A 25,363-nucleotide genomic window follows, 5' to 3' on the forward strand; every position below is an offset into this window, starting at 1 on the left:
AGCAGTGCATGTAAATATAATGTAAGCAATATTTTTACCACAGAATACTGTACTTTGATATTTTTTCATGTAAAATATAAATGCATAACTCTTAACTGTGTGTGTGGAATGGGGGGGGGGGGGCGGGGGGTGCACATGGTGCAAGGCTATAAGGTTTGCCAAGGGCACTTAATACCCTTGCACCAGCCATAGGTTCAGGGGTGGGGGGATGGTATCAGTTTTTAAAGTTTGTATCACTGAAGGGAGTTGGATGTTTTTTTTGATGGTCCCAGGACAGAGAATGATTGAATGGCGGGAGTGCATCACAGTAATTGTTCGCACAGTGCAGCAAAAAAACTAGCGCCGGCTCTGTAGGATGGCCACCGAAGCCCCCAAGGAACAGAAGGCCCACAGGGAGCAGGAGCATAGCTAGGAAAATACATACAAGGGAGGTCACAGGAAGGCCTAAACAGAACAGGACAAGACACGGAATACATGCTTTAATTATTGCCCTCCCCAAGGATTCTGCACAGGATCAAATGAAGAGCATGGAAAAAGGAAGAAAACATTTCTAGAACATTCTCTACGAGTTTAAATCCAGGACCAGATGGGCTACATCCCAGACTGGTACATGAGCTTTCATCATTAATTGATACCGCCTAATAACATGAATATTCAATGAATTATTAAAGACAAGGAGCATACTAAAACACTGGAAATTAGCAAATAGCATACAAACAAACAAAACACTGGAATCTTGTTTAAACTAGAGATAATTAGTATTTTTTAAAAGACCTTGCAAAAAATAAATCTTTCATAATATAACATCTGTATTAGGACAAGAGAACTAAGAATACAGTCACCGTGACTTCAGTGAAAAACAATTTCATGGTAATCTGGGAAATCTTCCACCTACACATCACAGAGCTTGTGACACTGCACCTCATTGAAGAACACTGAAAAAAAATGGGAAAAAGCAGGAACAAAAGGGAAAATTCATAACTGGATTGCTAACCAGCTCCCTGAGAGGAAACAAATGATCAGATGAAAGGAGAAATGACTACTTACCTGATAATTTTCTTTTCCTTAGTACAAACAGGTGAATCTAAAATCAGTGGGTTATGCACCTCTCTACCAGCAGATCCCTGTAGTGACATCAGCCCGCCAGTATTCTCAATCTCTGCCAAAGCCAACTGTGGACAAACTAGCAAAACTTGATTATTAACAGATAACCATTCCAGCACCCAGCAAACAGGAAAACACTAGAGATGTGCTTCGTTTTTTTATCCCGGGTCGGGCTATGGCTCGGCCAACCCGTGGAAAACTTTGTTTTCTATTGGGTCGGGTTTTTTTTCTTGGCAATTTTCGCCGAAACCCCCCCCCCAACCCTTAAATTTTAGTTATTTACAACCCCCCGCCTGGACCCCTCCCAAACTTGCCTAAAATCCGTGGTGGTCCAGCGGGAGTCCCAGGAGCGATCTCCCACTCTCGGGCCGTCAGCAGCCAGTAAACAAAATGGCACCGGTGGCCGTTTGCCCTTACCATGTGACAGGGGCTACCATGCCATTGGTCGGCCCCTGTCACATGGTAGGAGTAGTGGGCGGCTGACACCATCTTAGAAAAAGGAGATAGATGACCTCCTATCTCCTTATCCTGGAGGGGGGGGGGGGGGGGTCGGAACACCACTGTGAGGCTCGGGGTGCTCCACAAGCAACACATAGGACAAGGTGCTTAGGTTTCTTCCCTAAGGGCACCATAGTCGACCAATATGCCTAACAGGTGCCTGAAACACTGTGCCTAAATAACTGTGCAATCTGAACTCCCTCAGGACATTTAGACAATGCACGCAAAAAAGGTGCATGCATGCGCACACAAAAGGCACTCCTATGTGCCTAGCTAGGCACTCAATCAAATGCAGAACGGACTGCACAGTCGGGCGCCCCAGCAAGATCCGATGGAACTGAAGAGGGCAGATTGCGGCGCTCGAAAAAAACATGCAAAAACACCACCGCAGCCTACCATGTGGCGAATCAGCAGAACCTTGGAGCGGGGCCTAATCACAAGGGCTGTTCAACCTGCCAGGCTGCCCCCATCCCCAGAACTCCACTAGAGGAGGGAACGACCATTGAACTGCGTGCCAAGCGCAAAGACTGGGAGGGGGGGAAGGAATCCCTACTCAATTCTCCTTCTCTGCGTTCTTTTTTTTTTTCCACAATACCCTTTACCAGAGCTGAGCCCATCCCGGTTGAATACAAGGTCGGTCTCCGGCTGCGGGGGGAGACAACATAGACCTTCATCGCTGTATTTGGCTTCCTGCACCCACTTGCCTTTCAGTTAAGTCCACGCCAGTTGAAAAACCAGCTACCGGACCAAGGCACTCATCTGAGGGACCACAGAAGTCACCTAAAGGAATTCTCAGCTGAGGGAGGGACCATATGGAATCACCACAGGAGAGCAGGGTGAATTCAATTTCCTCTTCTTTTCTCCTTCAAAACTTTAAAGCAATCCCCAGTAGGGAGATGCATGTCCATCTTCTACTGGAGACGGAGAATACTGGCGGGCTGATGTCACTGCAGGAGTATATATACTGTGATATCAACTTTGCTCCATCTCCATAACCCACTGGTTTTTGATTTACCCACGGCTTTGAGTGCCAAGCCTACACCCAACACATGTTATAATGGGCCTGATACCATATGGGTTTCAAATGGTTTCTTTTTTTGCCTTTAACAGGGTTTTCTGGTTGACATATAATATGTATATTACATTTATATGCACTACTGTAAGTGATATTTTTACCTCTGAAAACTGTACCTTGAATGTCCTTTTTCATGTCAAATCTATTAGAAACTTACAATTTTTACTTGTGTGCGTGGTGAGCTAGGGGAATTGGTTGAGGTTGGGGACTGAGGATGGGAGTCCACAAGGATGAAAGTTCACCTAAGGCATCTAATACTCTTGTGCCAGCCTTGTACCACTGTGGCCACTCCTAGAAGGAAGTGTCATAGCACATGGTTTAGTCCTAACAGTATTCATCCGCTCTCAATATGTCCTCCAATGAGAGAAACACAGACATAGTGAAGGGACCATAGGCCCCTTTATGCAAATATTACTGTAACAGATTCAAGGCCAACATTTTCAGGAGTAATATAGTGCAGGATTCAAGTAGTCATATTGGTTCTGAAGAAAAATTTTAGCAGGTTGTGATACCTTTTATAGCCAAACATGAAAAGGTACACGAGCTTTGAAGACCACAGTGGTCCTTTTGTGACGATATCACATATGAATGTTATTTTATCAAAAAAGAATGTTTAACCCCTAATAGTGCTATTGCAGTCTATGTTGATTTGAAAGCGGTTCAGGGCCACTGTGATGTCATGGACCACTGTGAAAGCAGCCATCATATTTGGCTACTGAAAGATGGTTTATTGCATCAGTAAATCACAGTTTCAGAACAGAGCTTAAGTCCTAACAGAATGTGCCCTCCAGGATTTCAACACATCCAGATGTATTGTATCCCACTGTCTTTGTTATCTGGGTATCTAATAAATGTATTGAAATCTGTCATGTGCTATTATTTCTCTCTCTCCAACTACATGTGGTTACTGAAAAAAAACAAACTTCATTAAATGAAAATTTCTTTAGAAATGTATCAGTAACTGGCAATGATTTTCATACAGGAAGGTGAAGTGAGCATTATTCTGTCTCACTGTTTTCAGTTACAAAATTGGACAAGAGGCAGGGCAAATGAGGCAAATGTAAAACCTTGATCCCAGTCTTGCATTGTCTTGCTCCGATGCAGATGCTTAAAACTCCTCAAAACCTGGAATAGACACAATGAGTTCATGTTCAAAGTTTGTACCGCCTCTAAACTTGCACCTTCATATTTACTGCCCGATGCCAGTGTTCCAGCAGCAGAACCCTGTAATTCAAGGAGCCATGTAACCCTTCAAAATTACAGCACATTCCAGACAGACACAATAAATACAATCCAGGTCTCCTTGAAAGGGCTGTGCACAATTCACTTTCAGGAACTGAAGTGGCCACTTTACCACTCATGAGAAGGTCTGATGAAGTCATGATTATATATCCCTCTTAAAAATTCCATTCCATCTTTTTAAGTATGGGTGAAATTTACCATGCATTTTATACACTTTAAGAGCTCTGCTAGGGACAACTTATCCAGTTTTAATAGTAAGAAACATAACAATCTTGACATTTCTAGAGGAGGTTAGGTGTCCCCATACCAGATACATATTCAAGTAATGAGAAGTTTCTGGGGAATTTGTATCAGCCAGGAGTGACAAAGTGGGTCCCACCCCTAAAGGGTAGGTTAGTGTGGGAAAGTATAAATTGGCAGCTCAACCAGTCATTGGCAAGACATCTGGAGTTTGACATCTTGGAGCCTAGGGAGAGGCAGTAAAGGGGCTGCACATTGCCTCAGAGCTCCAATTAGATCCATAGGAAAGGGAGTTCCCAACCATGCTGCAAGTGGCATGGAGTTGACAGGGAGATCCAGAGCTTGGGCAATAGGGAGAGGACTTGTTCCTGGAAAGCCAGCCATCAGTGAGTAATTTCAGAACAAGAGAAGGATTCTCTTTTTTTATTATTATTTATGAATTTGTAACACAAAAGTGTGAAATACAAAGGAAATATAGAAATTTGTCTAAGAACATTTGAAGAACAAGAATCGACATGTAATATATAACATATGTCCACACTGAGAAAAAAAAAACAAATGGGGAATAAGAAGAAATTGTTCAAAAGGAAAAAAAAACCCCCAATCACAATCCAAATGGTACCACCTAAACCTTAGGAAGGTTTTAACTGAATCTGCTCCTTATCAACAAAAAAAAGTTACCAAATGAGAAGGATCCACAAAATTCTATTTGTTCCTATTCTAGACAACCTCACGCTTACAGGGAAACCTCAGGAAGAAGATTGTCTCAATCTTTTAAAACACAGGGCTTAAACTGGAGAAAAGACTTCCTTCTCTCCTGAGTTTCCCTGAAGATCTCCAGAAACATCTGAATCTTCTGCCCAGAGAAAAAAAAGAAAGAGTATTTTTAAATTCAAAATAATGACAAAAAACCAATTCTTTGTCTGACTCATAAAGAAAGGAAACAATAAGTGTTCCTCTAGTGGTGATCAAATCTTGAGATGTTTGAAGAAACTGAGAAAGAACAGATCTATCAATAGAGGTACCTAAATCAGGAGAGGAAGGCTGTACAGAGCATTTAGGGATTTATTTATTTATTTATTTTTTACCATAGAAACATAGAAATGACGGCAGAAGAAGACCAAACGGCCCATCCAGTCTGCCCAGCAAGCTTCACACATTTTTTTCTCATACTTATCTGTTTCTCTTAGCTCTTTGGTTCTATTTCCCTTCCACCCCCACCATTAATGTAGAGAGCAGTGATGGAGCTGCATCCAAGTGAAATATCAAGCTTGATTAGTTAGGGGTAGTAGGGGAAGTAAGCGCCGCAATAAGCAAGCTACACCCATGCTTATTTGTTTTACCCAGACTATGTTATTCAGCCCTGCCAGGTACATAGTAACAATTAGAAATCAAAAACCTTTTGAGAAGAAAATTGTAGTACATCTATAGCAATATCTTTTAAATATCTCAATTCCAAATAACCATCAAGTTTTAGGAAAATTAATAAATCGTAGATTTTTTGACCTAGACATTCTCTATCACCTTAATTTTATAATGAAGCCTAGCATTGTCTTTAATAGTTGCCAATGCAGTAGATTGTATGCCAGAAATAAGTGTCCTGAGATACACCTACAGCCTTTGATCCATCTCGGTCAATTTTACGGATGTTGTAGATGAAAATCTCGAGAATTGTAACATTGGCTGGGTTAATGACAATTCCAGATGTGACATCTGCCACCAAATATCTTTTAAGGAAATTTCTGATGGCTCTGTAAGTTCTTCAGAGGAAGCGACCAGAAAATTTGATTGCGATAAATGTACTGGTTGTGGAACTGGAAGTCTAGATTCAATAAGGGGCCCTGCCTGGATAGGGAGCAGCTCTGAATTTCCTTCATTGCTCACAATAGGAGATCCATGAATAGAAACCCCAATAGGGATAAAGGAATCTGAAGTTCCAACTGGTAAGGATTCTCTAACATTTTGAAGATTCAGGGGCCTTTCTGAGAATAACGAGGTAGTCCAGTGTGGTTTGGAAAGTGAGACCGCACCTTGAATACTGTGTACAATTCTGGTCGCCGCATCTCAAAAAAGATATAGTTGCGATGGAGAAGGTACAGAGAAGGGCAACCAAAATGATAAAGGGGATGGAACAGCTCCCCTATGAAGAAAGGCTGAAGCGGTTAGGGCTGTTCAGCTTGGAGAAGAGACGGCTGAGGGGGGATATGATAGAGGTCTTTATTTATTTATTTATTTAAAAACATTTCTATACCGTCTTTCAAAAGCGAAATCGCTCACCAAAACAGTTTACAAAACTAAACATAAAAAATTAGAGAAAAATAAAAATAATTAACAACTAAATTAGATAAATGAAGTAAAATAAACTAAAATATAAATAATCTATACAAACAGAATAGAAGATGAAGCAAGAATGAAAAAGCAAGAAAATACAATAAATTCAATTAAACCCTAAATCTAATAAAATCTCTTAATAATAATTAAGATCATGAGAGGTTTTGAACGAGTAGATGTGACTCGGTTATTTACACTTTCGAATAATAGAAGGACTAGGGGGCATTCCATGAAGTTAGCAAGTAGCACATTTAAGACTAATCGGAGAAAATTCTTTTTCACTCAATGCACAATAAAGCTCTGGAATTTGTTGCCAGAGGATGTGGTTAGTGCAGTTAGTGTAGCTGGGTTCAAAAAAGGTTTGGATAAGTTCTTGGAGGAGAAGTCCATTAATGGCTATTAATCAATTTTACTTAGGGAATAGCCACTGCTATTAATTGCATCAGTACCATGGGATCTTCTTGGTATTTGGGTACTTGCCAGGTTCTTATGGCCTGGATTGGCCACTGTTGGAAACAGGATGCTGGGCTTGATGGACCCTTGGTCTGACCCAGCATGGCATGTTCTTATGTAAGAAACTGTGTGTGTTCACCTTTTGACTGTTTGGAAGTAAAGGAACTGTTTACTGTCTTGATTATGAATTCTGGACTTTCTCAGTGAAAAAACAACTTTGAGTGAGGGCTGGTTATTTTCAAGAGGGATCCCCTTTAGGGCCCTACAGGTTATCCTATCCCCATCATAGAATCTGTGTGTCCCTATCATTGCTATGAGTGGGTCAGTGCTCAGCAGTGTGTGGAAATCTGCCCCCCTTGTTGGGGGGAAGGGGGATACACACAAATTAAAAGCTGTGAAGAAAGAGTCAGCCTGTGGGAAGGGGGTTACACACAAATTAAAAGCTGTGAAGAAAGAGTCAGCCTGTTAGTCTCAGGGCTGCCTCAGTACCAGCTTCTTCAGTAGCATGAAGTCAGTATACGATTAGCTTGTGGCAGTGCTTTACCTGGAATCAGCATAGTGACTTACACAGCACTGCTACTCTAGTGGTGCTTTGTAGGTGGAAGATGAAGTAAAAAAAAATCAAGGAGTAGGAATTCATACAAGAAGTGCCATGCAGAACCAATATAAAAGAAACACCCGGTCAGGATCCTCTTGGGCCTTTTGACATGTCCAGAGGATCCTGTCTGACATGGATAGAACACTAAACACAAGCGTTATTAACATAGAAATAATGTCAGAAAAGGCCTAAATGGTCCATCCAGTCTGCCCAGCAAGCTTCTTAAGGTAGTAACTGCCGCTCTGGGCAGTTATCCCCAAGCCTTAAGATAACCCATAAAAACTGCAGCTAGCAACATTTTTTTTTTTTTACCAGCTTGCTTGAAAATTCAGACAGCGCTGCTTGACCTGCTGTGCTTGGCTGTAGAAGCAGTCCTGTGCTTTTTCCCTTATGTCTGCGTATCAGTACCCCAGACTGTAGAAATCGGGGCCCTCTTGGTGTTGTCTGAATCCAATTCCCTTTTCCCCCTGTTGTTGAAGTGGGGAGCAATGTTGCAGTTGCATTAAAAGCACCAAGGCTTATCAGCTAAGGATTGGTATGGGTGGGGGTGGGGGTGGGTGGGACAAATGGACACACACACACACACACACACACACACACACACAGAGCATGTCGATCTCATAAGTCTACTTTTCTTTCTTTGGAAAACAGACGAAAATTACTTACATATGATTGAGTCAGAAAGAGATAAGGCAAAATATTTGTGAAAGAAAAAGGAAGCAAGGTTTGCAAGACATTACTGCACAGGCAGGAGGAGAAGAATGAGGACTACTGGGGACAGCAGGAGCCCTTGGGACTATAGTGACTTGATAAGAGGAGGGAAGAGGAAAGGCAGAGAGATTAAAACGGAGAAAGGAAAAAGAAGAATGCTTCTCAAACCCTTGCTTCAGCTGTTCCTTTCTTTTCTTTTTTTTTTTTTTAGCCTTTCCTTCCTTACCCTGTCATGCAACGAAATGACTGAAAGCTAAACATCTTTCAGTGCACTGAGAAAGCTGAACACCCCAGCTGCAATCTCCAGGATTTCTGCTCCAGCAAGATGTAATCATCTTGCAATCTTGCTGGGGAAGGACACCCTTCCAACCCCACCCCCCCTCCCCCAACACACACACACATCTCTCTCTCCTGCCCTCCAGAAACCATTTTAGAAGTAGCTAGAAAGTACCAATATACTATAATTTTCAGTTATTGGGTACCCGGCTTTTTAAAGCATATGCTTCAGACCACTATTGCAATAAGATCTGGATTACTGTGGCTGCTCACAGGAACGCCACCGCTTTCCCTAGAGCCGTTTGCGGTTTGCCCCCAGCTACTGCTCACAAATTATCACAGACAACTGCGACTTTTAGGGGGGTTGTGTTTCTTCTATATTTCTATTTTGGGATCACATATTTATATTACTGTGGGTGTGTTTCAGATGGTCCCCTTGCATGCAGACATTTTCAGGCTGATTTTAAAACGTGCGCGTATGCTCGCTTACATACACGCTTATATGGACGCATGCGGAAAAACAAAGGAATTTTCAATAGCGCGCCAAATTATGCAAGTCCTTTAGGAATTGGGCATATGACTGCACACAAATGCATGCGCGTATGAGTCATGCATAGGCGTTAGCATAACACATCTCGCATACACGTGTACACGAGCGGGTCACATACCCACTTCAGTGATGCACAGCTTCTGGATCCGCAGGGGTGTTTGCCATAGACATACCTTCTCCTGCCTGGAGGTCCAATGTCACCGCCATGGACATCGAATGGCTGGTGTCCCTGATGGTGCTCAATGAGGCCAACCTGTATTTTCTGCGGGAGGAGCGGCGGAACCTGCAGCAGAGCAAGAATGCCTGGTGGGAGTTGCGCTCTACCTTCAATCGTGGTGCCTTCTACCCATGTGGTATAAGTAGAATGAGGGTAATAGGGGTGGAGAGAGAGTCAGGCCATGCATGGAGGAGGCAACTAGGGAGCCAGGTGATGGGGGTGAAGAGGAGTGAGGAGGAGTGGAAAGGATTAATCAATGAATGAGGGGGGCTACTGGGGGAGTGTTGAGTGTCCTACAGCTATGCACATCTTAAAGACTAACAATCTATAGAAACATATCAGTATGGCACTCCCACTGACAGTAATAGTGCACTATTAATGGGCATCATCCTTTTTCCTCCATAGATCGAAGACCTGCAGAAGAAGTCCAGGAGCTGTCCTTGGAAGTGGAGGAGCAGGATGGACTGGCTGTGCAATTGGAGGGGATGGGCCTGGAGCTGATATTCCCCAGGCCTATTGAGAATAGTCAGCTAGTTCCATCCACGTCCTTTCTGCGTCACGTGCCACACTAATCGGCCCCCAGCTCTGCCACACGCGGACTCAGCCTTCACCTTTACAGTAACCATCCTTTAGACATCTCTCTGTCACAGGCTCTACTATCCTGAAAGATTTTTTTTTAGGAACGACACCCTCTAGCCTAGCTCGCACACTTTCAGGGACTTTACTCCCACTCCTACATGTAAACAAAGCCCTGATACAGTAGAACAATGTGTAGCATCACAGCTCTACATGCCTTGCTATGTACACCTCTAGCGGTCACTGTCAACCCTGTTGCACATTTCTTACCCTCACCCCCCCCAACACATAGTAGCTTCTATCAATTTACATCCTGCACACATCAGTCATCTGCACACATCATTCACCTATTTTTATGGAAGCCAGCACCTTGTTGACAGGATGGTTGCATATATTACAGTCCTTCCCTTTGCCTTTACTTCTCCCTCAAAAGGCAATTCTCTCTAAGTGCCTCTGTCCTCCTGCACATCAAGGTCTGCAGCACGTGAGCAAACAACATGACACACATTTGCTATTGTCTTCACATTGTCATCATCCTCAGACAAGGAAGAAGATGGAGCAGGTGGCAGTGGCGAGGACCCAGACCCCATGGAAGCTGCAGCAGCTCCTGCTCCTCCCCCACCCCATCCTCCACCAAAGGAACAAGTGGCAGTGGGTCCCACGCCTCTGCCCCCCAGCAGGTGAACCTCAGGCCTCAAAAGCCCCCCCAGACCCTCTCCCCATTCTGTAGAACCTCATTGCTGGTTTGCTCAGGGAGTTAGGGATGCTTCAGCTCAGAAGGGCCAATCATTGCTGGCTGAGGGAAACCTACAGCCATAAGAACATAAGATATGCCATACTGGGTCAGACCAAGGGTCCATCAAGCCCAGGATCCTGTGTCCAACATTGGCCAATCCAAGTCACAAGTACCTGGCAGGATCCCATAGATTCCATGGTACTAATGCCGGCAACAAATAGTAGGTATTCTCTATTGAATAAATAGCAGTTTATGGACTTCTCCAAGAACTTATCCAAATACTTTTTAAAACCAGCTACATTACCTGCCTTAACCACATCCTCTAGCAATGAATTCCAGAGCTTAATTGTGCATTGAATGAAAAATAATTTTCTCCGATTTGTTTTAAATGTGCTACTTGCTAACTTCATGGAGTGCTCCTCTAGTCCTTGCATTATCCGAAAGAGCAAATAACCGATTCATATTTACTTGTTTAATTCCTTTCAAGATTCTGCAGACCTTTATCAAATCCCTTATCAGTTGTTTCTTCTGCAAGCTGAACAGCCATACTCCTCTTTAGGGAGTCGTTCCATGCCCTTTATCATTTTGGTCTCCCTTCTCTGTACTTTCTCCAGTGCAACTATCTTTTTTGAGATGCAGTGACTAGAAATGCACACAGTATTCAAGGTGCGGTCTCACCATGGAGGCATTATGACATCCTCCATTTAATTTGCCATTCCCTTCCTAATAATTCCTAACATTCTGTTTGCCTTTTTGACTGCTGCAGCACACTGAGTCGATGATTTCAATGTAAAATCAACTATGATGCCTAGATCTTTTCCCTGAGTGGTAACTTCTAATATGGAACCTAACATTGTGTAACTACAGCAATGGTTATTTTTCCCTAAATGTATCACCTTGCACCTGTCCACATTATATTTCATCTGCCATTTGGATGCCCAATCTTTTAGTCTTGTAAGGTCTTCCTGCAATTTATCACAATTTGCTTGTGATTTCACTGGTCTGAATAATTTTGTGTCATCTGCAAATCTGATCATCTCAATCGTCGTACCCCTTTCCAGATCATTTATAAATATATTAAAAAGCACCGGTCTAAGAACAGATCCCTGTGGCACTCCACTGTTTACCTTTTTCCAATGTAAAAACAGACCATTTAATCCTACTGATTCCTGTCTTTTAACCACTTTGCAATTCACAAAAGGTCTTCACCTCATATCCCAAAACTTTTTAGTTTTCTTAGAAGCCTCTCATGAGGGACTTTGTCAAACGCCTTATGAAAATCCAAATACACCACATCTATCGGTTCACCTTTATCCACATATTTATTCACCACTTCAAAGAAATGTAGCAGATTTGTGAGGCAAGACTTCCCATGGGAAAATCAATGCTCACTGTGTCCCATTAAACCATGTCTGTCTAGCTATATTTTCGGTGATTTTATTCTTTATAATAGTTTCCACGATTCTTCCAGCACTGTGTTGCGTCCGGCGCTGCTCGACGCCCTCACTCCGCTCTCTTTACCTCTGTGGCGACTCCCTCCGGGTCTGATGGATGGCTGGCTGCCGTGGCGTCTCCATGCCATCTCCCTCCGGCGTCCCCGGACCGGCTCGACGTTGCAGATCCGACATGTTTGCCTGATGTCCTAGTGTGCGCGCGCGTGCTCTGATTGAAGTACCAGCAAGGGCGCGAATCTCAGGGGCGTCCCCCTGAAATGACGTCATCTGCTTCCAATATTTAAAGGTCTCTAATTCACTTTCTAACTGAGTTAGCAAGGGGATTGCTTCGGCTTTTCTCCCAAGCTACTCTGCCTCCTCGGACTTACCAGAGGTACCCGCTCCTCGGGGGCCTCGCTCTTTTCTTTACTTTCAGATAGGGACCGGTACTCGCTTGAGGGCCCATGTTCCTGGACACTCTGAAGATTCTCTACTGCCTGGAAGCTATCGCTGCTACAAACAATTGTGAGTTACCATCGCTGTCTCAGAGCTTTCCCTGGAACCAGGTACTCGCTCCTCGAGGGCCTAAACCTTTCCAGCTCCTGAACCTCCTTGAGACCTTATGTGAGTTTTGTCATCTAGTTCTGTTCATGAACCTTGTCTACTCTACCTACTCACTTTCTACAATTTCTCAACAGCTCAGCCATCCTGGATCGCAGTTTCAGTGCCTGAGGGACTACAGCCCTGCCGGGCATATCAGCTCACTACTGCCACTTCTGGTGGTTTCCAAAAACCTGTTTAATAAAAAAATAATGTGTGTCTGTCTCTATACTCAAGCCTAGCTGGTGGTCCCTCTTGGGATATCCTCCCGGGGGCGTGGTCATCTGCCACCGGCCCAGAGATTCACCACTACTATCTCAGATTCATAACAGATTGCTAACTACCAGCATAGCGGAATAACAGAATCTGAGACTCTACAAGATAGCTGACTCCTCCTTCTTAGGAGCCATTCATTCAGATTGCTCTTCCCATCTATGCCCAGCTCTCTTACAGATATAACAGATTGCTACTTCTCATGGAGATACCTAACAGATCTTTAACTCCCAGCTCTCACAACAGATTGCTAACTCCCTAGCAAATTCTCAACACACTGAAGTCAAGCTTACTAGTCCATAGTTTCCCAGATCACCCCTGGAGCCCTTTTTAAATATCGGGGTTACATTGGTCACATTCCAGTCTTCAGGAATAATGGATGATTTTAATAATAGGTTACAAATTACTTGTAAAGGTCTGAAATTTCATTTTTTAGTTCAGAACCCTGTGGTGTATACCATCCAGTCCAGTGATTTGCTACTCTTCAGTTTGCCAATCTGACCTACTACATCTTCCAAGTTCACCATGATTTGGTTCAGTTCATCTGAATCGGCACCCTTGAAAACTGTGTCTGGAATGGGTATCTCCCCTACATCCTCATTGTTAAACACCGAAGGAAAGAATTCATTTAGTCTTTCCTCGATGGCCTTATCTTCCTTGAGTGCCCCTTTAACCCCTCGATCATCTAACAGTCCAGCTGACTCCTTTGCAGGCTTCCTTCTTCAGATATATTTTTAAAAGTTTTATTAGGAATTTTTGCCTCTATGGCAAACTTCTTTTCAAATTTTCTCTTAGCCTGTCTAGTCAATGTTTTACACTTAACTTGTCAATGCTTATGCTTTTTTCTATTTTCTTCACATGGATCTTTCTTCCAATTTTTGAAGGAAGATCTTTTGGCTAAAATAGCGTTTTTCACCTCACCTTTTACCCATGTCGTTAATCATCTGGCCTTCCTTCCAACCGTCTTAATGCGTGGAATGCATCTGGACTGTGCTTCTAAGATTGTTATTGTCCCCCTTCCAGTCATTAATTCAAATTTGATCATGTTATGATCAGTATCGCCAAACAGCCCCACCATCATTCCCTGTCTCACCAAATCCTGTGCACTACTAAGAATTATATCTAAAATAGCTCCCTCTTTCAATGGTTCCTGAACCAATTGCTCCATAAAGTTCTTTGTAAACCGCTTAGATCCACTACAAATTGTATAGGCTGTATATAAGAATTTTTAAATCAATAAATAAAACTGTCATTTATTCCATCTAAGAACTTTATCCTTCTAGCATGTCCTGATGTTAGATTTATCCAGTCAATATTGGAGTAATTGAAATCTCCCATTATAATGTACTACGAATTTGGTTAGCTTCCCTAATTTCTCTTAGCATTTCATCATCCGCATTATCTTTTTGGCTAGGTGGACAGTGGTATACTCCCCCAACACACATGGGATTTCTATCCATAAAGATTCTATTGTGCTTTTAGTCTCTTGCAGGATCTTTATCTTATTGGACTCTATGCCATCCCAGACATAAATCGCCACCCCCTCACCAAGATGCTCCTCTCTGTCATTGTGATCTAATTTCTACCAGGATATAGCACCATCCCATTGGTTATCCTCTTTCCAGCAGGTCTCTGAGATGCCAATTAAGTCTATGTCATCATTCATTTCTATACACTAACTCTCCCATCTTACTTCTTAGACTTCTGGCATTAGAATACAGACATTTCAAAGTGTGTTTTTTTATTTGTATTAACAACTTGCTTTTTAGTTGACAGGGATAATTTGGAATCTTTTAGCTCACGTGATTCTTTACTTATAGGCATATGGACTGCTTTTACTTTTATTGGATCCTCTGTTGGGATGCCCTAACTCTTTTGCTTCAATAGTATCCTTCAAAGTTACAGTACCTCCCTCTGAACTATGTGCCGCTGGGAGACTGTTGGCTTTCCTTTTTGTTCTAGTTTAAAAGCTGCTCTAACTCCAGCAGCCTGGTTCCACTCTGGTTAAGTTGGAGTCCATCCGTTCGGAAAAGATTCCCTCTTCCCCAAAAGGTTCTCTAGTTTCTTATAAAACCGAATCCCTCTTCCTTGCATCATCATCTCATCCATGCATTGAGACTCTGCCTGTCTCTGGGGACCTGTGTGTGGAACAGGGAGCATTTCAGAGAATGCTACCCTGGAGGTTCTGCTTCTGCTTGCTGCCTGTCCTCTTACTTGACCTCCGACTCTGCATAAACTCTGCCTGCCTGACCACATCTATACCTCACTATTTGGTATGGTCCCTTGGCCTGTCAGTCAGCATCCTCAGGGTCCACTTCCTAAGCCTGTAACTGTATGTGCTTGTCTGTGAAGGAGAGTCTGCAAATGTGAGAATGAGCAGGTGGAGCTTGTGCAGCGGTGAAGGTCAGGCAAGAGTCAAGGCAGGTGACAAGCTGAAGCAGAGTCTTGGTCAGGCAGGGTCAAAACCAGGAACCAGCAACCAGAACTACTAGCACAGGAATAAGGAAAGATAACCTGTTGCTCAGGTGAGAGGGAGAACGAGAGAAATGCGATTGAGCATGTGTGTGAAAATGAGCATGTGTATGAGAGTGAACATTGTAAGTGTAAGAATGTGTGTTTCAGAAAGGAGAAAGTTTGTGCATATGCCCCCCACCCCAGCTATTTTAGCACAATCTCAGAATTGTTCCTACATCCCTAAACCATGACTACTAGAAACTGGGAGGACATGTCCTGTTTCTTCCTCTAAGTGTCTACTGTCAGTGATAGGATGCTGGGCTGGATGGACCTTTGGTGCGACTCCACCAGTTCTTAGCAGTTTTGACTAGTAAATGAACTTCAGACAAGACACCCTATAATTCAGTAATGCAAGGAACAATTCTCTACAGCCACAATTAAAAAAAAAACAATAGAACTGTTTAAAATTTGTTTAAAAAATTATATAGCTCAAGGTTTGCAGCAGATGGGCACACAACACAGTTTCCCATGCTAGTTTGTACTGTAAAATAGCACTATTTTAAGTAACAAAAAGTCCTTAAATAATAAAATTTGCTGGTTAGTGTCCAAAACTGTTCAAATGTAGATGATAAAAATTTCTTAGTGTAACAAGACCAAGACAGACTTGTTCTCTGTTATGTAACCTGACTTAGAATACATAACCTTGCATGTGCATAGGGCTTTCCTTTTTCCAAGTGTAAAAATAAAGACCTGGGGTTTCCTTAGAATGAAGAATTATTGCTTTTACCAGAGAAAAGACTCAGGAATTCCTTACATGGTTATGAAATAATGTCCTGGGTCCAAGGGCCTGTTAATGGGAGCTACATGTTTAATAATGTGCCTGATGCATTCACATGTGGCCATATGTCAGCTCATCTATTAGACAGTGATTTTAAAAGGCATACCGTAACATTTCTATTTTTAATACATGAGGGATTGCCTCTTGCTAAATTGAGCAGTCGCTCAATGAAGAAAGCTTCAGCATGAGGTACCAGACCAGTGATATAAATAGCATAGGTTCTTCACTTTGTTAGAGATGACCTTTAAGAATCCAATTGAAGCTCTGTCACAGGATGCAATTTGGATCACATTTCTCATCCTGCATGAATTATAAATGTGAAGAAGCTGCAGCGTAGCACAGTGGGGGGTTCAGGCCACAGCATAGTAAGAGCCTTACTTACAAAATCTCAGCATATAATGCTGATGGATCTGGCCCAGGGTTAAGCTGTACCCCATATGGTTACAGATCTATGATTTGCCTGATAAAACTGCAAGAGGATATGAAGTTTTTTGTCAGTAGCTTGCACCACTGATAGTTTGTTAGTTTCCTTCCTTCCATCATCATTCAAAAGCTGCCTGCTATAGGAAAAACTGATACATTTATTACGCCGCTCACAATTTCATAATGTGTATTTCTTTTCTGAAAAGAAAGTTGGACTTTAGCACAACTCAGATTTACTATTTGGTAATATCTTATGCTGATGAAGATTGTTGCGAGCCAATTAACAGATGCTGTGATAATTAAGATTTAGTTAACTATGACGCTTTGATGTGGTTCTCTGAAATAGCTGCTTAGCGTCAAAGGCTGTGGAGAAAAGTTTCCTTATTAAATGCTACACATAATAAGGCCTTATGGTGAGTGACTGGTAGAGTGCTACGCAAAGCACCAGTATAAAACTCTCTCAAATGATTTTACTGATAATAAGGCATTATAAAGGATTTACAGTTGTACATTTCCAACCCCTAAACTAGGTTACATAATTGTCATAAGTTTCTACGTTTGGCTTTGTATTATAAACAATCTGAATGGCCATAGGTAGATTCGTTCTCGTTTTGCTTGTAAATTCATCCTTGCCTTGTATGCTAATGGAACCGTACATTTTAAAATTTTATAAAGAATCTCTATAAGCAATGTTGAACCCAGTTTATATACTCCCTCTTTACAACATTATTTCAACACGAATCGATTCTTCCTTTTGCACTCCCAACATGTTTCGCCGTTCAATAGGCTTCTTCAGATTGGTGTTAGCAATGATGTACACTATGCTCCCCTGAAGAAGCCCTACTGAACGGCGAAAACATGTTGGGAGTGCAAAAGGAAATATTGATTCGTGCTGAAACAATGTTGTAAAGAGGGAGTGTAAAAACTGAGTTCAACATTGCTTATAGAGATTCTTTATAAAATTTTAAAATGTATGGATGTGTGTATGAATGGTTGTTTTAATGATTGTGATTTTTTTTGGAAATTTGATATTCACTCTGTGTAGCCGATGAAAAATTAATATTGTAAAGTTTTCTGAAGTATTTGATAAAAAATTTTGTACACAATAAAAATGTTCTAATTAATTCATATGTCACTATTTATGGTATAATGTGTTAAAATATGTGATATATTTTTTATAATTGCCAGTTTTGTGGATCTTGTATGCTAATGGGCCTGCAATTAACTACATTGCCAGTATGACCTTGTTGATTCTAAACATAGTTCCTGTAGTCCTGGAGCCCAGTTCTTTTTGATAATACAGCATTTTCTATTTAGCATGCAGCATCAGTTTATCTAGCAAAAGCAATGCACAAAACTGAAGCAGAAATATTATACAATACTCATTAGCTATTATAAAGTTCTTATGAGCAAAAGTAAAAAAACCAACTTGTTCTCCTATCAAAATGTGTTTCACTGCCTTTTCACCGGTCTTTACCTCAAGTTATATCTACAATAGGGACTAAGGACCTGTGAGCTCCACAACAACCTGTATCTTGTGAGCAGGCAGATTGGAAATTACTGGGGGCATCAAGTTTCCTAGTTTTCTGCGATTTTCTATTTGTTTATTTATTTATTTATTTATTTATTTAGAATTTCTTCATACCAATAGCCGTTTGCACATCATATCGGTTTACATATAACTAGGAACTTTTAGGCATAGCCCTTACATGGAGCAGTAACAACTATATGTGACGGGGAACAGTAAAATAACTATATGTTAAATAAGAGGGTACATGGAACAGTAACAACTATATGAGACAAGGAACAGAAATAAATATATGTTAAATACATGGTATCATGCTAAAATACTATAATACAAGATACAAGGGACTATAATACAAGGTACAGAAGCTCTTGATAATTCCAAAGCAACGGTAGTGGATCAATTGCAAAGAGATAAAACAAAAAAGTCTGAGCTGACAAGTTGGGTACATAAAGTTCGTGAGGAGAGGATCTAGGGAGAAATTACAAATCCAGGATTTGTAGTAAAATTCTTTTTTAAACGTCTTCTTTATTTAAAAAGAGACATTCCATTTTTACATTATTAAATGAGTGAATGGAAAGAAGTATGACCAAATATAGGACAAAATCAAACAGTTTCATTTGCAGAAACAAATGTTGCATTCTTAGAGACTGTCTCAAGTTCAAACAAGCCATCCAGTCATAATAATCTGAACGAGGTGCAAGATATCCTTTATTGTTCAGTGAAAGAACTAAAAGGACTGAGATCATTAGTGTACTTCAGTGGCTAGCAGTTTATTGAAAACTCACCCCATTAGAAACACTTTGCTTCTGTGAGCAATGCAATTTAATCAACAATGTATGGAAATATTTTACGCGGCTGTAGTGCCACAGAATAGCCGCAGAACTTGGTTTACCTTGCTGCAGAATTTAACCCTCAGGCCGATTCAAAGAATGAGGGGTTTCCACTGTACTGCATTCAGTTCCTGGTAAAATAAATATGCCACAACGCCATGCACAGAAAGGTAATCAGAAGGATTAGACTTGATGGATGTCTGGTCTTCTTTCAGCCCTAACCAACCAACCAAATAACTTATAATCATGGCTCGAGTTAAAAATCCCTTAAAATGTGCAGTGGTGTCAGCTACAGTCCCTGATCGATTTGGAAATACAAAAGAAAACAGAAAGGAAAGTAAATGGAGACGCTGCGTGGTGCTCTGGCTGCCAGTATAAAGAGGTGGTGTGATATAAAAAAGTGTTTGATCTCCCTGCCACTGTGCCAGAACCGTTCAGTGAAACAGCCTGTGACAACCCAAGGTTACGCTTCTATCTAAGGTATAAATAACATGAGAACTCCCCTAACTGCACTGCACTGGATTTCAAGCGTGCATTTTCAAACATGATACATCCACAAACTGAGGGCCGGAATTACTCAAGAATTTTTTTTCCCCCTTATGTTTATCAGGCCTTGAGTTTGGAGAGCAAGCTGCTACATGGCTAAGTACACCTGTGTAATTGTGCAAAGATGAGCGCATGTTATTTATGCATACAGCTTTGCAAAAGTTCATTTTCATGCACAGAAATTGTCAACACTTTCCCCGCACCCACTGAAACGCCTACAGGGTGTCCCTTTCTTGTGGGAGTAAGTTTATGCATATGGTCTGCTGACATGCAGATTTTTAGGCTGCTGAAAATCCACAACATACACAGATGGCTGATTCATGCATGGTATATAAATACCTTGAAATAAATAAATACCCCTTAGTGACTACTCTCCCAAGACATAATAATGCTGTATGTCAAAATAGCTGCACAGGCATTACCCTAAGGACCATATTACAGGGGTGTGCATTAGAAATTTTTGTATTCTGTTTAGTTTTACTTTTTTGTTTTGTTAGTCATGTTGCAGTTGGATACTGCAGGCGAGGTAGTGGACCCTTGGGCCGGCTCACCTAGGATGACAGGGCAGGCCGGGAGGCGGAGCCACAGGCTGGCGGTGTTCACCCGGGAACCAGGAGCCCCCCAGGAGGAGCCTGTAGGGTCCTGGAACCTTGGGACTTGGGGAATAGGCTCAATGTCCAGTGGCAGGTAAGGCCTAGGCAGGGAGTGTAGTATAGGAAGTCCAAGAGTATAAGATAGTCCGTGGACCGGCTGTACAGGCCGAGGGCCAGCTGATGACAGGGCAGCGGGCGGCAGCGGGAACTGTAACTAACTGGACACTGAGGCAGGGTCTGTAGAATGCTGGAACTGGAGCAGGCTGAAGACTGAAGTGGGATCTGTAGCAGGCTGTGGACTGAAGCAGGCGGTAGACTTGAATGGAGTCTGTAGCAGGCTGTAGACTGGAACGGAGTCTGTAGCAGGCTGTGGACTGAAGCAGGCTGTAGACTGAAGCAGGCTGTAGCGAAGTCGAGAACGGACCAAGGTCAGAGGCAGGTGGCAGGCTGAAGCGAAGTCAAAAGGCAGTCCAAAGATTAAGTCAGGAACGAGGAACAGACGAAGCGCAACTCAGAACTACTAGGCAGTAGTGAACCTCGTTGCAAGGCAAGGAGAAGGAGTCCGGACGCCAGTTATATCAGGCTTAGGGCGTGGCGTCATCAGCACAGGCGGGGTCAGACTTCCGGGAGCTGTGCACCCAAAGTGGGCGTCCTCGCGCGCGTGCGAGGCATCGGGGAGACGAGCAAGCAATGGCGGCCGCCACGTGGAACTGGCAGAGCTGCCGGAGTCCCCGCCACGCGGAACGTGGCGTTTCCAGCAGCGGAGGTAGGCACTGTTCAGGGCTAGCGAAGGGGAAGCGGCAGAGACCGCAACAAGTCATATATTTTGTTTCATTTATCCAAAATGAAATAAAAAAACCCCCAAAACAAAAGAGAAAAACCAAACCAAACGTCTTCTGCTCCTCCTGCCGCCAAACTTATGAAAATTAAAGCCCCCCCCCCCAAAAAAAGAAAACCGAAGAAAACACCAGCAAAAAGATCTGCTTCGTTGGATGGCGCCTCGGCCAGGTTTGAAATACCACCAGGGTCCGTTCCTATCCCTGAAAGAACCGCATTGAAACACGGCGCATCGAAGCGCGCTGCATCGGCACATATGGTGCACGGTGCATTGACGCTAGACAACACGAAGCTGGCAAAGCTCTCGACGCTTGTGAAGGGCACGACGCACTCCTCTTACCAACCTCAAATCCTGACATACATGACACCTGTTTCGACACAGTCCACACTGCAGAACCAGAAACATCTTAAGAAGACACACAAAACAAAACATATACAGTCAGCAACTTCCACACACTCAATACTGTTGGGTCACTCTAGTTCATCAAAATTACCTGATACTGACTCCGAGGTGGAAGTGGAGCTCGTCTCTGACCATGACTCTGAGACCTCTAAGGAACCTTCACTTAGTGGGGAATCTGTATCGGATTGGTCTTCACATAGTAGGCCACAATCCCCTCGTCTTGCAGCGCCTCCTCCTAAAGGACATAAACTATGCCTGCCTCCTCAGGATTTCATCTTAGCGGCACTACCTCCCAGACCAGCTTCATCTCCAGCTCCTTCACAACCTCAACAGAAGCATCTTACATCCAAAGCAATGCTACAAATTTCAAAAGCATTGAGTACTTTTTTCCAGGATCTGGAGTTTGAGCATCCTCAACCTCCAATTGCGCCTTCCCAACCTTCACCACCTGCATCACCGAGTCCTGTACTTCCGATTCAGCCATCTGCACCATCTCCAGTCCCAAATCAACCAGATAGTCTGGATTCTCAATGGACATCATCGTCGCCTGGTTCATCCACTGGACTACCTTCTGACCCTCCAGAAGGTCTTCCAGAACCTTATTCCCCAGCAGAAGACCTGTCCTACTCAAAGTTCATCGAGAAAGTAGGAACACTTCTAAATGTTGAAAAAGGAAAGGTCCCTGATCCCAGGTCCGAGGTTCTAGGAATACTTAAAATTTTTGAAATGCCTCCAGAGCCAAAGGCCCTACCACCTCATATGGCTTTGGATGCACTTCTCCATAAAATGTGGAAGAAGCCTTTTTCCACTATAGCTGCATCGAGAAAGACTGACTTAAAATATCGAATGCGTAATTCAGCGATCTACGATTCTACTCAATTACCCCACAACTCGATTGTAGTGGAGTCAGCACTATCAAAGGCAAAATGAACAAAACTTCATGCCAATTCAACCCCAGGAAAGGACCATAAGCAACAAAAATTCAGCACCATCAGTTTTACGTAATCCAATACATATTTGAATGTCTTCAGAGATTGCGTCCCATCTGTTTAGCCTCGGATAACACCCTACCACAGCCCTTTACGGACGTGGAAGAGGGTCTTCGGCATTTGCTCAGGTCTGTGTACGAGTCCTTTGACTCTTCCGCAAGATCTTCTGCTACAGCTATTGCAGCCCGGCGAATGGCGTGGTTAAGAGCGAGCACAATTAGAGAAGATGTTCACAACAAATTGGCAAACATACCCTGTATGGGAGATAATCTATTTGGAGATAAATTTGGAGAAACTGTTATCCATTTAAAAGAACAGAGTACTGCTGTACTATCACTAACATCTCCAATGGAACACCACACATCTTCCAGGAAATTCTACCCTTCCTTTAGGAAGAAATCCTATTCAAGGGCCCCTTTTAAACCATACAATACCTATCGATCACAACATTATACCCATCAAAGGTACCAATCTCAGTCTCATCAATCCCGTGGGCACTCTCATCAACAGCGACCACAGAAACAAACACCAACAGCTCCTCAAAAACAGACACCATCTTTTTGAGCTATCCCGAGCTGCCTCCACCACCATACCTAGGGGGTCACCTTCAACTTTTTTATATCAGTTGGGAGGCGATTACCTCAGATCATTGGGTACTGAACATCATCAAAGAAGGTTATCAACTAAATTTTATGAATCTTCCATCCCTCCCCCATGTACCTCCTCTCTGAAGTACATCAACCCATTCACTGTATCTTCTTGAACAGTTAAAAAATCTACGGATCCAGAAATCAATTCAAAGAATTCCAGTGTCACAACAAAATCAGGGATTCTACTCCCATTATTTTCTCATTCCAAAAAAGTCCAGAGGTCTTCGTCCCATCTTAGATTTATGAAACCTCAACAAACACATTCAAAAGGAAAAGTTCAAAATGACCTCTCTCAAGAGTATCCTACCTCTCCTACAACCCAACGACTGGTTATGTTCCATAGACCTGAAGGATGCTTACTCCCATGTACCCATGCACCCTTCTTCGTGGCACTACCTTTGTTTTCGGGCTCAAAACAATCACTATCAATACAGGGTTCTACTTTTTGTCCTGTCTTCAGCCCTGAGAGTATTCACGAAATGTTTAGCGGTGGTGGTGGCTCACCTCAGACAACTATCGATCAAAATTTTTCCCTATCTGGATGACTGGCTATTAATGGCCTCGGATCAGACTACTTTACAAGCTTACACGTTCCAATCAAATGTCTTCAGACATTGGGCTTCCTAATCAAATATGAGAAGTCAAACCTGCAACTGACCCAAACACTACAGTTCATTGGAGCACTCATCAACACAGTGGAAGAGAGAGCATACCTTCCACAAGACAGGATTCAAACTCTATCCTCCCTAGCTCAAAGTCTATGCAAGCAATCCCATGCATCGGCACGTCAAGTCCTTCAACTGCTGGGTCATATGGTGGCAGCTATCCATGTAGTTCCCTACACGAGACTGCTCATGCGCCGTTTACAATGGGGCCTCAAAACTCAATGGTCAGTTCCTGCAACCCCTCTCTACCAGAATACGACTTACCATACAGATGCGCACGGACATTTGATGGTGGATATCCCCCACCAACCTATGTTTGTTTGTTTATTTAACATTTTTATATACCGACAATCATTTTGAACATCTTATCAGTTTACAGAAAACGTAATGCAGCAACAGACTTTACAGTAAACATAGAACATTGAATAATAATACATGTGGGAGTAAATAAATAGGAAGGGGAGCTATCTATGGGATGCAGAAATGTAGGTCAAATTAAAGGTGCAAAAAATATGTACATAGGCGAGAGGCAATACTGAAATATATTTACAATTACAGGTTGTGAGGGGAGGTGAAAAGGGGGATTGGGGAGCAGAAAGAAGGAAAGGGGGGCAAAGGCTATAGGAAAGGAAGACTGTGTGGAGGGGGGGGGGAAGTGGAAGAGGGGCAAAGGCTGGGGGGGAAAGGGTAGGTAAAGTCGAAGGGGAATTAAGTAATAGAAGTGAAAGCTTGCTTGAAAAGCCAGGTCTTAAGATTCTGCTTAAATTTCTTAGGGCATTGTTCCTGGCGAAGACTGGGGGGCATTTTATTCCAAAGTGTAGGACCGTCTATGGAGAGAGCACGGTCTGCGGTGCATTTAAGCTTTGTAGCTTTGTGAGAGGATATGTGTAAGGTTGCCAAATGCTGGTTTCTGGTGGGTCTGCTAGGGTGCGAAATTGGAGGTGCTCATTGAACCAGGGCAAGTTTTTGGTGTGAAGGGATTTATGGATGATATTGAGGGACTTGTATAGTATCCTTTTCGGATGCCTCCACGTCATCTCACACTCACTGCGGACACCTCCAGAAAGGGATGGGGAGCCCATCTGTCCAATCTAAAAACTCAGGGTCTCTGGTCTACTCAAGAATGCACACACACACCAAATCAACCTCCTGGAACTTCACGCCATCTGGAGAGGACTACAAACCTTCTCTCCTCAAGTTCAGGGCAAGAGTCTCATAGTGTACACAGACAACTAGGTCGCCATGTTCTACATAATGAATGTGCATGAGAGAAAATGTGCATGTTACGGAGGCACTGCAAGCAAATTTTCTCTCATGCATATTCATTGTGGATATCCTGAAAACCTGACTAGCTGGGGGGTCCCCAGGACAGGATTGGGAACCACTGATCTAAAAGGAAGAGGCATGACCATCATATTTAACAGGCTTAATGCTGCAATATTTACTGCAATGTCTTTTCATTGCCTAAATATCAATTTTTTTATATTTCCTTAGTGAAAGACCCCACCCCACAATGCTCCACTGCCTACAAATCCCATCTACACACCTACCGTCTTGCCATCCAAAAAACCAAACGGGACTACTACGCCACTAAAATCCATCAATACACTTTCAACCCCAAGGCGCTTTTTTCATATGTCGCAACTCTCACCAACCCTCCCACCAGCAACCTCACTGATGAAGAAGCAAGCAAC

Source organism: Rhinatrema bivittatum, chromosome 9 (assembly GCF_901001135.1).
Source record: "Rhinatrema bivittatum chromosome 9, aRhiBiv1.1, whole genome shotgun sequence".
Lineage (NCBI taxonomy): Eukaryota > Metazoa > Chordata > Amphibia > Gymnophiona > Rhinatrematidae > Rhinatrema > Rhinatrema bivittatum.